The sequence below is a fragment of the Acinonyx jubatus genome, chromosome B1, assembly GCF_027475565.1.
Source record: "Acinonyx jubatus isolate Ajub_Pintada_27869175 chromosome B1, VMU_Ajub_asm_v1.0, whole genome shotgun sequence".
Taxonomy (NCBI): domain Eukaryota; kingdom Metazoa; phylum Chordata; class Mammalia; order Carnivora; family Felidae; genus Acinonyx; species Acinonyx jubatus.
The window spans coordinates 21,398,411-21,410,816 of NC_069382.1; the positions used below are offsets into that span (position 1 = coordinate 21,398,411).

The 12,406-nt window shown below is 34.9% G+C and overlaps 1 long non-coding RNA gene across 2 annotated transcripts in view; it reads left to right on the top strand.

Moving 5' to 3' along the window:
* LOC113604705 (uncharacterized) overlaps positions 1-12,406 on the top strand; it is a 219,172-nt gene that overhangs the window by 153,273 nt on the left and 53,493 nt on the right. Inside the window, exon 4 of one of the 2 annotated variants that reach the window (XR_008295881.1) lies at positions 8,829-8,938. The exons of the other annotated variant lie outside the window; for it this stretch is intronic. This is a non-coding gene — a long non-coding RNA (uncharacterized LOC113604705). The remainder of the gene's footprint in view (positions 1-8,828; positions 8,939-12,406) is intronic. 2 annotated transcript variants of the gene reach the window in all.

Below are 12,406 nucleotides of genomic sequence, written 5' to 3' on the forward strand. Positions count from 1 at the left end.
TTTTAACCAGCTGGGAAATATGAAAGTGTCACTGCTTTTTGCCTGTAAAGTACTTATATAGGTTCTATTGCTACTGATAAAATGTAGTTTATTTTTATATATTGATTTTGTGTCCAGAACCCTGATATTGTAAAAGTTATTGGGAGATTTTACGTTGTATTTTTGCCGTAATCATCATATGAAAATAGTGAAAACTACATTTGTTTCTTTCCAGCTGTTGAAAAACTGTACTTGTTTTTCTTTCCTAACTGAGCTGAATAGAACATTTAGTATGATGTCTAATAAATGGGTGACACCCGTCTGCCTTGTCCTGTCCCTGCTATTAGAGCGAGTGTTTTTGTCTTTACTATTTTGTCTGCTGTAGATCAAATTATGGAGGTTTCTTTTGGTTCATAATTTAAATTTTTTCCATGAATGAGAGATTTTTTTTTCATATTTGAGGTGATCATACTGTCTTTAACTTAATGTGGTGAATATCATTTTTTTCTATTGTTAAAATCAGGGGCACCTGGGTGGGTCGTCGGTTGAGTGTCCAACTCCTGGTTTCGGCTCAGGTCATGATCTCAGGGTTCCTGGGATCTGACCCTGCATTGGTTGGGGTCAGCACTGACAGTGCAGAGCCTGCTTGGGACTCTCTCTCTCCCTCCCCGACTTGCACCCTCTCACTTTCTCTCCCTTTCTCTCAAAATAAATAAACGTTAAAAATAAGCCTCTTATTTCTGGGATAGATTTACAAATATTTTATGCACAGCTGAGTATTTTTGCTTATATTTGGTTTAGTGAGGTTTGCATCTCTATTTATGAGTGAGATTGACATGCCATTTTCCATTTTTTATACTGTCTTCGTCAGATGGGGATATCAAGTCAAACTTACTAGTCCTCTGAAAGGACACTGGGAGTGTTTCTCTCTTTGTATATTTAGAAGTACATACTTAAAGTTAAAATTGTTCCTTACATGTTCAGTAAAAGTCACCTGTAGGAGTGGGTTGGTCATCTTCTATATTCATGATTAAATTTTAAATGCCTGCTTACTTCATCAAGTTCCCATCTTGCGGGGTTTTATTTTAAATTACTGTTTTTTAAGGGCACCTGGGTGGCTCAGTCGGTTAAGCATCTGACTTTGGCTCAGGTCATGATCTTGAGGTCTGTGAATTTGAGCCCCGCATTGGGCTCTGTGCTGACAGCTCAGAGCCTGGAGCCTGCTTCAGATTCTGTGTCTCCCTAGCTCTCTGCCCCTCTCCTACCCGCACTCTGTCTCTCTTTCATTCTGTCTCTCTCTGTCTCTCTCAAAAATAAATAAACATTAATAAAATTAAGAGGTGCCTGGGTGGCTCAATTGGTTAAGCGTCCAGCTTCGGCTCAGGTCATGACCTCGCGGTTCGTGGGTTCAAGCCCGCGTTGAGCTCTGTGCCGACAGCTCGGAGCCTGGAGCCTGTTTCAGAATCTGTGTCTCCCTCTCTCTCTGCCCCTCCCCAACTTGTGTTCTGTCTGTCTGTCTGTCTCTCGCAAAAACAAATAAACATTAAAAAAATTTAAATTATTCTTTTTAAATATGTTTATGTGGCATTTTTAGATTATTTTCAGTGGGAGAGTATGTCAGAGTATTTAGCCTGTCATACTGCCAGAAATGGAAGGTCTCCTTCCTCCATGTTAATAATCTCTGTTCTTACTCTCATCTTATATGGAGATCTCTGCTTTGAAGGTGTTGGAAAGTTTCCTATATGGGGAGACTTTTTTCTTTTATTCCTATTTGATCTTCCTTTTGAATGAAGAAAGAAAAGAATGTATTCAAGGTGAAATGATAGCATATTCAAGAGTCCAGAAGTGAGAGAACACTTGGCATAATTGGGGAATTGAAAGTAACTCACCATGACTGGGCTTGGCAGAAGATATTATCTGAGTTGTCCTTGAGATGTAAGGATGCACAAAATTTTGGAAGGCATTCAAAGAAAGCTAAAAATTTTGGATTTAATCCTGAGAATAATAGAGATAAATTAATTATGACAGTTATGTAAATATATACTATTTATTGAATTATTGCCATTTATTATGTCCTGTGCTATAAACTATATAGTAGTTTTGTAATACTCAAATCTGTGAAGTAATTTTTGAGGATTTTAAAAAATGTATAAGCAAACATTAATTCACTATGTAAAGGATGCTTTGGGTACTTGAGGTATGATCACACTTCAAAAAGAGATGGATAGAATCTGTGAGTGTGTAATATTAATAGTAACAGTAATAGTAATATGAAGCATAAGAAGTATCTTTTTATTTTGTGATCTTTCTGCTTGTATAGTGCCAATATTTTTCTCATATCCCATATTTAGTTGCTGAGGTTTTATTTTTCTTTTATCATCAGAACTGACTTTTAAAAAATGATGTTTTAATCTAATTCAAAATTAGCTAAAATTTTATTTGTCCCAAGGGAATTTACATTTTATTTTGAATAAGGAAGACTCAAGATATAATTAATTGTACCATTGTGGCCACCATAAAAACAGTAAAAAGAAATGTGAGAGACATACCAGATTTCTTTTCATCATTCTTTTGAAGAACAAGAGAGTACTCATTTCATCCAACTATATAGAAAGATAATTCAAATTTCAGATTGATTTCTTACGTCATTTATGCATAAGAAGTGTTTAGTTGAACTGAAAACTTTCTAGTTTTCTAGGGGCTGTATATAATGTTTATGTAATTATTCACTTTTATGCATCCAACATGTATTGATAACCTATTATATGCCAGGAGTTAAGACCTGTAATGATGAATTGTAAATAATTCAAGTCTGCATAAACTTTTAGCAAAATGGGGAAAATACCAATATTAAATGGTGAAGTGAGAATTCCAGGTTGAAATTGTAGTATAAAGCTGCCACACATAATTTTCCATTCTAGTATCTAAAACTGGCAACAATTACAACAATAATGAAGTAATAACAATACTACACACACACACACACACACACACACACACACACACACACACACACTACCTAGTAAGAACCTTAGTATGCTAAACATGCATAGGAAGAATCTCAGGGACATTTGGACTGAGACAAGGGTCTAACCTTGTCTGTATCCCTAGGAGCTAGACTAGGGAGTCAAAAAATTCTGAAAATTTTCAGCAATATTCCCAAATGTAAAACATAAAACATGCCATAGAAAAGAAAAAAGAACTTAGATTCGAAAAGATGAAAGAAGATGTTTATAGCAGTATTATCAACAATAGTCAAAATATGGAATGAGCCCAAATGTCCATTAACTGATGAATGGTTACAGAGATAAATATAATGGACTATATTACTTGGTGATCTAAAAGAATGTAATCTTGCCATTTGCATCAATAAGGATGGAACTAGAATGTGTTATGCTAAGGGGAATAAGTCAGAGAAAGGCAAATATATGATTTCACTCATATGTAGAATTTAAGAAACACGACAGATGGACATGGGGAAGGGAAGGAAAAATAAGATGAAAACAGAGGGAGGCAAACCATAAGAGACTCTTAAATACAGAGAACAAACTGAGGGTTGCTGGAGAGGTGTTGGCTAAATGGGAGTTAAGGAGAGCACTTGTTGGGATGAGCACTAGGTATTATATGTAAGTATTATATGTAAGTAAATTCTTTTTCTGAAATCACAATGACACTATGTTAATTAACTTGGATTTAAATTAAAAAAAGATGAATGAAGTCCTCAGAGTGGGACTACAGGGAACAAAAGGAAATTCCCATAAATATTATGAGCTATATGACAAGGTTAAAAACATTGAATATAATGACACAAGAGCTCAAACACAAATTATAAACTTAGAAATGAGACAAGGAGCTCTCACAAACCTCAGGAAATAGCTAAAGTATCTTCTCAAAACTAATCAATAAATTATAAACAGCAAGGAACAGATTAGATAGAACAACAACAACAACAACAACAAAAATCCCTGAATTTCTGCCATAGAGAAAGGATTTGAAATACTCAGGGAAAAGTAAAGGATTAGAGTGGAGGAATGGGGGAAATAATTGATGGGGATTAAGGAGTGCACTTGTCATGGTGAGTATCAGTTGTAGGGCAGTGCTGAGTCTCTGCTTTGTACACTAATATTACACTGTATGTTAACTAACTGGAATTTGAATAAAAACTTTTTAAAATGCCAAGGTAATTAAAGAAGTAGATGATTCTAATCAGTATAAGAATTTTTAAAGACAATTCGGCATAGAGAATAAGTATGGTCCATATGATTCAAAGAATTCAATCAATGAAAAATTTACTTGTACTTATAATTAAAACAAATTTCTTTTAATTATAGAATCTATATACTAAAGCACGCTGTGCATGTGTGCATGCGTGCACTTGTGGCTTGAGAGAGATTCAGAGAGAAAATAAACTGCAAAAAAGAAAAGCTTTAGACTGTCATTAGCCTTTCTATAGCAACATCCAGTGCCAGAAGTCAATAGGTCAAATTCTACAGTGTTTAACAGGAAAGAGAATGTTACTAAAGAGTGTCATAGCTAACCAAATACTGTTTTATGGATAGAAGCACTAGGCAGGCCTTCTCAAATACGAGAGAACTTGAGCAGTACATCACCAACTAACTTCTGTTAAGGAAAAAAACAAACTACATGTTGAAATTTAATTGATGAAATAATTCAACAAATTACATAATGAGTTCTTACAGATTACTCAGAGTGGCAGAAACCTTTATCCAGAAGATTATTAGTGACTCTGCTTAAATCTAGAACTTCCGTAAGAAAATGTGTGCAACAAGTGATAGCCATAAATCGCGTATGTTCTGTTTCCAAAAATAAGGAAGTTATCAGAGTGGAAGTGAGAACTTTGAGATTTCCAAGTCTTTTAATCTGTGAATCAGGTAATGTCTAAAATTAAAATACATAACTGAAAAGTAATAATTGGAACCAGCAACAACAAACTTGTGAGCACAAGAACAGATTAAAATGAAAATAATATAATATTAAGATATAAATTATTGTACTGTATTTTCTAAAGTTTTTGCAATAAGCTTGTGTGACTTTCACGATTGGAATAAAAACAAAAAAGATTTAAAAAAATAATAATGACTCAAGTCCCTTGTTTAAATTACTATTTGTTGCTAACCTGGGAGGAATCCTTTAAGAGAATAATATGTCTTAGGATAAATAAATGTATATTTGAATTATAGCTTGTTTTAGTGAGGTGTTCAGTTTCACTTGAGATTTTCTTGTATTAAATTTAAATAAATTCAATGCAATAGTTATTAAAATCGCATACATTATATGATCACATTTTAAAATTGTCTTTTTATCCTCTGATTGATCAATCCTTCCACTTATATATATTGTGTCTGAGTCAGGATCTAGTCTGAGAGATAGAACTCATGTCATGTAGACCAATTGAAGGGCGTGACTATTGGGGACAAATTGCAAAGATTTTCGGAGAACTGTAAAACAAGTAAAGGGCCATTAAGGAAATCCATAGATGAGCAATACCGAGAAGCCAGTACCACCTTATGGCTGGAGATGAGAGAAGTGATGGTACCTCAGCCCCAAAGCTAAGGTTTCCAGAAATGGAGTGGGGTTGCTGAATGTACATGAAAGTAGCCAGAGCCACAAATGGAGGGGCTGTCTAAGGTGAGCTGGGACTATAGAGAAATTAAGTGACTGCCAGAGAAGTCGCTCAAAGCAGGAAAAAAAAAAAAAAACTACCTCTGCTTCTGCTTCCCAGATTTTAGAATCCTAAGTATAAAATCTAGCCAGAACCCAGTGACCAGGAGTGACCAGGAATACATAGAGGAAGGACAAGAGTAGAGCTGAGAATAAACATGTAAGTGGCTGGTACAACTGCCTAGAAAGATACTTGGGTTGATGGTTATCTTTTTCTTAAAATGTTTATTTCTAAATGTTGGACGTTGGATGATTTTTAATTTTTCTTATTTTGATTGTTGCTGAGTTAAAAGAAACTGCCCTATAATAGTTCTTGAGCTACTTATTTGAACTTAGTTTGGTAAATGAGGAAAAAGACATATTTAAAGAGAAGTGTACCACAGTGCAAAGATCATTAGACTATTTGGAGAAAAGGAACACATCTGGTATTACTACCAGTTTGCAGTTTACGGTCAGGAGAGCTTGGTAAGTGGATAGTGACATACATATGGAGATTTTCCTTCCAAGAGGTTTGAGCTTTTCAGTTTACATTGGACCCTTCTAAAAAGTTTGTAAATTAGATACAAACACAATTGTAGCCCCGATGGCAGCTAAGGGATATAGTGGAGGAAAACAACATTTCACAAAATGTTGCCCGAGTCTTAGAAAAAAACATTTATATTGTGTTTAGGTTAATACTCTGTCTCTTTGATCTAACAAAGATACCACCAGAGTACAGACCTGTGAAGAATTTTGGGAATTTGATAGTTCATTACTGTTGGCAAAAAATCTCATATATAAATTGGTAAATAAATTGACCCAGGTCTGAAACTAATTGGCCAGTATTTCCTTGTTGACTTGTATAAAATTTAACAGCTCAATTTTCAAGTATTGTTTAAGGTCTAGTGTGTACATTTAGTAATAGGTACTGAAAGAAAACATAAATGAAGTACATATAATATATTTACCTTAATAAGTTTACAAGTTAAGGGGAAGGCATAACATGCGTTTAATATTAGGTTTGATGATAATGTCATACTGTATAAAACAAGCAAATTTTGAGTGGTTGGATCACAGGTGTCATGAAAGGTCAAATAATTGTGAAACCAATTGGAAATGGCGTAGTTGAAGAAAACTTGTGAAGTCAAAAAATCTTAGGATCTTCCTAGAGTTTTCTGTCGTTTTATTTTTTTCATAATTATCACTATTTCATTACTGCCTATAGTATTTCTCCATCCTGTTGATATGGAATTATTTATTAAATGCAATTCTTGTGTTTGATTTTCTTTAGTTCTTAAAGAGTAGAAATAATTATGATCAAAATGTAATCCAAGTGCCTACATTTGTTGTTTGGATTACTTTCTTTGATTTTTCTTTCAATGAAACTATATTCATTAGCACATTAAAGCACTAATACCTAAAATTAGTTTTATTAACCCCCCTGGGTATGCATATCCTTGAAATATTTCAAAGCCATTCAAACTATTAATTGATGAAATACCATATCAGTGTCATGGCAGATAATGATTTGGTTTTTAAAGGAACTGTTTAGCATAGTAGATGATATATTTGTTCATTTTTCAGTGTATGTGGAGAAGGGTCTCAAGAATATAAAGTAATGGGTCTGTAATACCATAAAATATTAACCATTTTGATCTGAGGTGTTAAAAAGAAAATGGGATCCAGTAGGTGTGTTTTGCCTACACTGTAATGACATGTTATATTCAGTTTTAATTTAAGAAACTTAAATCTTGAAATGTGAAAAAAATGTTCACTGCTGCATAGTTTTGTCAGGGTGATTGATGAACACTGTATATGTATTTCTTTTTCTTAGTTAATCATCCTCTGGTGCTCATTTGATTTTTTATCCATTAGTTTAAATCAGCCTTCCTTAGGGTACTCTTCCTCCTCTGGTTCAATTATGAGGTTATGTTGGAGCTAGAAATTAACACACCCTGCTACACGACCCACAGTTGGGCACATGATGAAGACCTCATCCCCGTTCCATGACCAATAAAAGCGATCCAGGAATTAATATGTGAACCCAGCAAAGTAATTGAATATTTTATCCAGTACATTTCTATATGGAGCTGGCAAAGAAAGAGGCCTTCTTCTTTTCTGACAGAAGTATCAGAGTTAAGAGCTCCCAAAGGCCTTGTCCCTCTTCATGTAGAGAAGCCTGAGAAAAAGTAGTCAACAATTAGTTCTGACTGCCTAAATTCCCTGACTGAAATTATATGAAACTGAAACTACCATAATTTTACGTATTTCTCTACTCCTATGTGTAATTGAAATATTCTCCTCTGAATCCCCTTTTCAACTTAAATCAGTCTGAGCTGTTTCTTTATAACTTGAAACCTAAGAATATCATCTGTAGCATATCTTATTCATGGCAGTATGTGAAAAATAATTACTGGTTCACAGTATTTTATTCTAAGTTCTTGGGCCTGGTATAGTTCAGAATTTAGATATATCATGTGGAATCCCAGGAGACATTGGGCAGCACTCTGGAGACAAACTCATTAAGACTTTGCTGGTGATATGAATGAATGTTCACACTAAATGGAATTAAAAGGGTTGTAAATGTCCTGATTTCCGTTCAGGTCAGTTTTATTTCCAAATAAGGTTTGACACCAGACCTAAGAAACAACTTTTTTTTTAAGAACTCTTTAGATTTTGGAATTCCAAGAAAGGAGTAGGAGCTATGCTCTAGTGTAAACTGTTATTAAAGAATAAATCTCCTAATCTTACACATAAAATTTACAGAGCCATGTTTGATGAAAATCAGTAGTAATTGTTTCATACGTTGCTTCTAGCTGTTCCTGTTCCCACCAAGAAACTACTCCTCAGTGAGGCAGTGTGCCCACCTAGAAGCTACTCCCCAGCAAGGAAATATGCCCACCTAGAAGCTAGTCCCCAGTGAGGCAGTTTGATTTGTGGGAATGAAATGGGAAGGAATGTGAGCATTTAAGGATGAAATGTAACCAGCAAATTTTATCCAGTATAAAATATCCTTTGAAATAATAGCAGAAAGTCTGTACTGTTTTAGGTAGTAGATTTTATATACTCACTGCTTATGACAATGATGTCATGGGCCCATCTTAATTTTGTTTCAAAAAGACATTTTATTTGCTAGTGACAAACTTAACAATCTGTTGCTCCATTTTTTGATTTGCTCTTGTTTTCAGGAAATAAAGTTTCAAGCAACTTTAGAGAAAAAAGCAGAGCCAGATCAAAAACTTAAATTCCAATTATGTCAAAGGAATGGAAGAGTTTTATTTTTTTTTATGAATAGTAGGTAAGTTGCCATAAATTTTTTTTCTAAATGAACACCACCGTAAATATAAAACTCATGTTAATAGTTAATATTTATTGAGAACTTATTTATTCTGAGATATTCACTCTACTTATTGTCAAAATAATTGACTAAAGTCAAATTACTAAAATGTCAAATAATTGTCTAAAGTAGCATGATGAATGGCTGCCTCACCCCGATTTCGAGGTTCAGGCAAAACTTTTTGTAGGAGGTAAAACGTAAGTTGAGATCTGAAATAAGAGTTAACCGAATGAGAAAAAATGAAGAATAAAAAGAAAACTACTTGCAAAATCCCAAAGATGAAAGAATAGAAAATAATCTGATTTGGTTCTAGAACAGAGTACAGGTGTTACAAAAGAGATGAGAAGAGATACTGGAGGGGTAAAAATAATCCAATTCATGGGGTGCCTGGGTGGTGCAGTCGGTTAAGCGTCCAACTTCAGCCAGGTCACGATCTCGCGGTCCGTGAGTTCCAGCCCCGCGTCGGGCTCTGGGCTGATGGCTCAGAGCTTGGAGCCTGTTTCCGATTCTGTGTCTCCCTCTCTCTCTGCCCCTCCCCCGTTCATGCTCTGTCTCTCTCTGTCCCAAAAACAATAAATAAACGTTGAAAAAAAAAATTTAAAATAAAAAAAAATAATAATCCAATTCATGCAGATACCTTAAGCCTTAGGAAGGAGTATAAATATTATACTAAAGACCACGAATCAATTGAAATATTTATACTAAACAGAAAAATGTTGAAATTTATATTTAACTTATCTTTCTGTTGCATTGTAAAGAATGAATTAGAAAGGAGCAAAAAAGGACAAGAAACTCATTTGGAAGGCTATTGTAGTAACCTGGGTGAGAGATTAGTGGTATAAAGTAGAACAAAGAAATGATGGTAAGAGGTAATATTGGTAGGATTTTAGAAATCTTTAGATTGTAGAATCTATAGGAACTGATGGTTTATTGGTTGTACAGGGTGAGATAGAAGTTAAGGTCTTTGCTGAGGATTCAGTTGTGAGCTCCACTGTAGGTGCTGGAGTGCATTTATGGCACTGCCATTTACTGAGTTGGGCACATGATGTAAATGGCAGTGCCATTGACTTAGCTAGAGAATATGAAGTATGGGTTGAGATTGGGATTAGTATAAAAAAAGCCATTTTTCTACAAGACACATTTCAACTACCTTTGGGATCCAATGAAGAAATGCAATTTTTGATATACAAATGCACAGTTCAGGAGAGAATTTTTGATTTGGGAAACATCAACAAAGCTGTAGGTATAAATGGCATCAGATCATGTGTGCTGTGGTTATCCATCCAGAAGAGAAACTCCTGAAAACTAAACTCTGAAATTCTGGAACTCTAAGGGTAGAACATTGAGCCCCAGAGAAGTTAATGGGCAAAAAAAAAATGTCGAGGAGGATGGTAACAAGAAATTAAAGGTGAGACTGGTGAAAGAGTATTATGAAAAGTGTCTGTTGGTAAAAGCAATCTCAGCAGAACTGGAAGGACAGAGCCCGGAAATCAGCTGGTCCCAGAGAGAATAAGACATAAGTCTGGTTGAAAAACTTTGGTGGCCCTATATCTCAGAACAATAAAGGAGCCACTACCATGCCCATATGAAAGTCAACATAAAATGTTACCTTCAAAATAATGGAAATAAATCCATTCCATAAATTGAAATAGCTGCTTTTTACAGTCTCTATTATAAAATTGTGGATAAAGTAAGTGGAGGTGGGCTTTCATCTTTTATTTTTATAATTTCAAGTGCCTGTTTTGGTACCTCAAACATAGGGTTCAGTACCGGGAGTGGGGAGGACCAGAGAGCAAGGGCAGTCAATGATCTCAAGAAACGTGGCTGCAGGAAGAAGAGAGATACTGGACAAAGGAGAAGGGGCTGCCAGAAGGAAGGGGGTTTGTGTTTGTTCATTCATTTTGTTTGTGTGATAGGAGAGGGCTGAACACATTTAGATTTTGTAAAAAGTTACAAAACGTGAGAAGAAATTTAAAAAGAGAGAAAAGATGACGAACAGCATAACCACATGAACAAGGTATAAGGAATTGTATCAGAACACCACTGGGAAAGAGGCAAGTTGTTTCCTTTCCTGTTTTAACATAAACAAATGAAATCATGGATTAATTTAGAGACTAAAAGGTTGAGTGGCTTCTTAATACATGGCAGGGCATTTGCATGGCATTTGTTTTATCTACATGATAGGAGGCTGTTGAAAGTGAAGGAAAGAAGTGGGAGAAGACTTAAGAATTGTTGAAAAAAATCCAGTAGTTATTGTGAAGAATAGTTCAGGTTACTGACAAGACTAGAAAGGCATAAAGTATTACCAGGGCCATGAGGAGGGGTGAGGGGTGGCGAAGAACATGATTTTCAGAAGTGTGTTAGTCAAGGTTCTCCAGAGAGATCAATTACTAGATCTCTCTTTGTATCTTTATCTCTATCTCTCTATCTTCCCTATCTATCCATCTATCTAGACAGATATTTATTATAAGCAGTTGGCTCAAGTGATTTGGGAAGCTGGCCATTCCAAAATCTATACAGCCCATTTCAAGTCCAAAGTTGGAACTCATGAACCATGAGATCATGACCTGAGCTGAAACTAAGAGTCAGACACTTAACCAACTGAGCCACTCAGGCTCCCCTCAGTAATTTAGGAATTTAATATATTTCATGATCTTTCATCTACATTGATACTTTCTTCTGGTTCCTTTTTGAGTTCTCAGTATTCCTCTTAAAAGGGAAGATGACGGAAATATTGCCTAAGAGTTTCCTCTTAGGAGGAAATATTGCCTAAGAGAAATAATAACTTATTTCTGTGAACTCCAGAAGCTTACAGATGGGCATATTAAACATTGATCACAGTTTGATCATTAAGGAATTCTGAAAAAGTCATTTTTGAGGTTTTGTCTTTCTCTTACAAATTTAAAGTAAAAATTAGTTTAATTTTGTAATTAACTTCTGTTACCCAGCAGTGATTTGATCATATTTATGTCATGTTGTATGTTACTCGTGTGAGGAAACCTACTTCCCTGCCCTGTTTAGTTGAATGTAGATTTGACCATAAAATATTTTTTTAAGTAATTGAATATAGTGCATCAGAAACTGCCCTAAGCTTCACAATTTCAGTTATTTTGGCTTATAATTTTATTACAAGTCATGGCAAAATACTCTCCCCCCCTGCAAAACAAAAAAACAAAAAAACTCAGCAGAATACATGCAAATAGCCTGTGGCAGACAAACATTCTTTCTTCCAGAACAGTTGATTTTTAATATGCAACAGTTTCTAGTTCTAGAAGGGGATATATCGTGAATCACGTACAGTATTTTTCACTAACCAATAATAGAATTATTGGTTAATCGTATACCAGCTTCCTCAAAAATAAGTAAGATGAATTGCCAGTGGTATCATTTCTTATAAATAAAGATCATAAATGTACGATTTAAGTAAAT